A 3,587-nucleotide genomic window follows, 5' to 3' on the forward strand; every position below is an offset into this window, starting at 1 on the left:
TTCCCTGTACTGAGTGTCATTGTGGTTGTCTTTTCTCCTTTACCTCGGTAACAGCTGTGAGCTCAACGCAGCTGCTGCTACATCCCACTGCCAACAATAGATGAACATCCTTGTTTACTTCCTTCAAGCAAACTGTAAGAAGTTCCTAACCCTCTCCCCACCTCCAAACCACAGTTTCAATCTAGCTTAGTGAACTATAAAAACTTCTTCCACCAGTAAAAACAAATTTACTTGTACATACACTTGCATTAAGCAAATATTTAACACTAGGAAATTGACCTCTTCTCTGTAAAAGCAGACAGAAAGAAGGAAAGCATTTAATCAGAAATCCAATGTATATAGTGTTTGCAAAGCTTTTGTTGCACTTTAGAAACTTAGCAGTTTAAAAAAAAAGTAGAAGAGACAGACCTATTGGAAGGATGGAGGATGGAATAAAAAAAATAACAAAAAATTCCACATAGACTTGGAAAAAACATCTACACAGATGTAGTTTGAAAATGTAACTGGTTGTAGAGATGCTTGTAGATCCTAATCCATTCCTTAGCTGTATTGAAAGCCACTGTTTCTTATAATAGGTTAAAACTGGATTAAACACATTCATTTAAAACAGAAGATAGACATTTATTCATGGTAAACAATTATTAAAAGTTCAAACTTAGCTCCTATGTAAAGTGTTTTGTGCTTATTTAAGCAATATGAGGTTGAATTTGGCTGAGATGCGTGGTATTTCAGAAGATTGAGTGATTATTGATTATAAGACACAATTGAACCCTGGGGACTCATATGTCAAAAGCAAGGTTAGCTCATCTCTAAGGATGCTCCTTTCCCCCACCCCCCGGTTTCAAAACAGGAAAAAAGAACAACGGGATAACAAGCAGTTCTCAAAGATACATACTTGCACTGGAGTTATTCTGCTGTGAATTATGGAGTACATGAAAAATACTGAAGGAACAGATACCTAGGAAACATCAAAATACTCAAGCTTCAAAAAATTATTTTTACCAGCAAAGTGCAATACACCTTATTTGCCCATTTTCTTCTAAGCACATCTGCTGACAGCCTAAATTTAGTATGGAGAAAGGACCAGTTGGAGGTTCTGGGTTGTTGGGTTTTTTTGCAGAGGATTTCTTAATTAATTAATGGGAAATGCAATCAAGATCATTAGACCTTTCCTGTAAAGGTTTTAATATAAAGTCTCTCAGTTTTCAGTGAACAACCCTTTTTTCAGTTGCTTATCCTGCAGAAATTCTGCAATAACCTTCTATGAAAATTCTACCCCCTGCCCTTTTAAACACTAAAAACTGAGAACAACTCCACCTATCCCAAATATTTCAAACTTCACAACACAATCTAATCTAAACCCTTCAAAACCTACACTGTAATGCAGATGCAATGCCCCGCCTGGCTCCAACCACAGGAAGCCCTGTTATTCCACATTCCCTAATGCTCCTCAGATTGCCCGTTTTCTTCTCTGACCACTCCTGCAAACTCAGAGCACTCCTGTGAGCCCATCATCTTATTTCACATAAATTATCTGGTTTTACACAAGCCTTACTGAGCAGTCAGAACCTAACCAGTAGCTCAACGCTGACAGGAAGAATCTGGAGCAGCAGCCACCACGGAAACCTTGCTAAAAACCAATCACTGCAATCTCTGCAATCTCTTGCAACACTGAATGGTTAAACAGGAAAAGGCCCCCAAATCTTTCAAGATTTGACCTACAGGCTTGACGATAAGCACCAAATGTGTGTCTTCATTGAAGGCAAAATGTGTGTAATTAATAAAAGAAACAGTTTCACGTTTTTTCCTCCTAGTTTAAATAAAGTACAATTGGTACAAAAGCAACATTTGTAGTCAATGCAAAAGAGAACAGAGCACTGAAGACTGGAATTATGTCCTTTTGTGATTTAAGAGTCTATAAATTATGATACTCTGCTAAGGTCCTCCATTTAGAAATAGAGGTGATATTTAGCTATTATCAGTGTCGCAAAACCTCCAGACAAAAAAGCATTAGCCTTGATAGAAGTACTTTCACAGTAATGTTACAGAGCCATTAAAAGCTAACAATATTGAAATCACTGGACTATGATGGTCAGCTAGTCATAGAAATACTCAGAAATGAGAGAGGATTTTGCAGAATGAAGGAACATCATTAAAAAGTGAACATTTACAACACTTTTTTAGAATTTCTGCAGTTCTTGTATTTTATTTGAACCAGTATGAGGACATTTTCCTGTAGCTTCTCATGACAGCATTTACAGCTCATGGTGAAACCCCTTAATAAATGCTGCATCGACCAAATGAAGTTATGTGTACAGAGAAATTTGTACAAGTATAAAGGCAATTGTACAAGTATAAAAAAAAAAAAAAATTACTTACTGGTAAAATCTGTGCAGACATTTAAACATATCCTGATAATGGCAAGCTATATGAAGATTTCTTATCAGCTCAGTTTCACAATATGCTTGAATACGTTGTGCACCAAGATGGTCTCCTCTGATGGCTTCCATAAACACACTTGCACAGATAAGGTGCTTGTAAGTTTCTTTCATCCACTTGTGTGACTCAAAATGATTTTTCATGAAGTCCCACCGAGTTATGCACCAATATAAGCATTTAAAGCCAAGATCTGCAGAACTAGGCTCCTCAAGTTGCAAATGAGCTGCTGCTTCTCCAAACAACACTTCAGAGGAGTGAGGCATGAGGACTGTTGCTCTGACTGTGCTCATGTTACCAAGAGTAACCACTCGTATTTTGAAGCACGAGATACACCACCAATAAGACAGCCAATCCTCGCAGCATTTTCTTCAGGTTTGGGGTTTTTTTTTAATTTTCTTGGTTTGCTTCAACTCCTGGGCTATATAACTCACTTCCACTTTGGTCCATTTTAGGACAGCCTGAAGTTTCACATGCTGTATCTGTTTTAGGCATATGTGCCAGTTATATTCTGATCTAACTTCTGATGCAGCTGCTGGCCAGAGCTTGGGCCTGTATACCTCTGTCAGAAACACACCCAGCAGGCCAGCAATCTGGGCTTCAAAACCTCCAGGCATAGCAGCACACAATGTTGTGATTTCCTCAGGGAGATGCAGATTCATTGATGCAACATGTCGATGCTTCTTCTTAAATAATCTTCTGTAGTTGCTGGTAGGTAAATCTACAAGAGACAATAAACAAACCAGTTAAGATGCACTTTCTTATTTCAAATATCTTTTGTCAAAGCTGCAAGATACACACATTCAGATTCTGGCCACAGGGGTGTCTGCAGATCTTAAGACTACCCGAAAGGCACGAGGGTTTTGCCAGGGGAAAAAATGATGCCGCAAGTGATTACTCAAACTTCTTGTGGAAATTAAAACCTCACTACAGGTGAACATCACATCATTTTCTTTGCGCGGGAAGGTTGCAACAGCTCCAACTACGTGACCAGGCAGCACTAACCCCAGAGCAAAGCAGGCTGGGGAGAAAGCTGCTCGGCTAACACTGGGAGGTTCCCAGACCGCAGCCGTTCACCGGCGCACCCCGCAGCGCGGCCCCGCAACCACTCAGCAGGGCCCCATAACCACTGAGCGCGGCCCCGCAACCCC

Source organism: Chaetura pelagica, unplaced genomic scaffold (assembly GCF_000747805.2).
Source record: "Chaetura pelagica isolate M959 unplaced genomic scaffold, ChaPel_1.0 scaffold104, whole genome shotgun sequence".
Classification (NCBI taxonomy): domain Eukaryota; kingdom Metazoa; phylum Chordata; class Aves; order Apodiformes; family Apodidae; genus Chaetura; species Chaetura pelagica.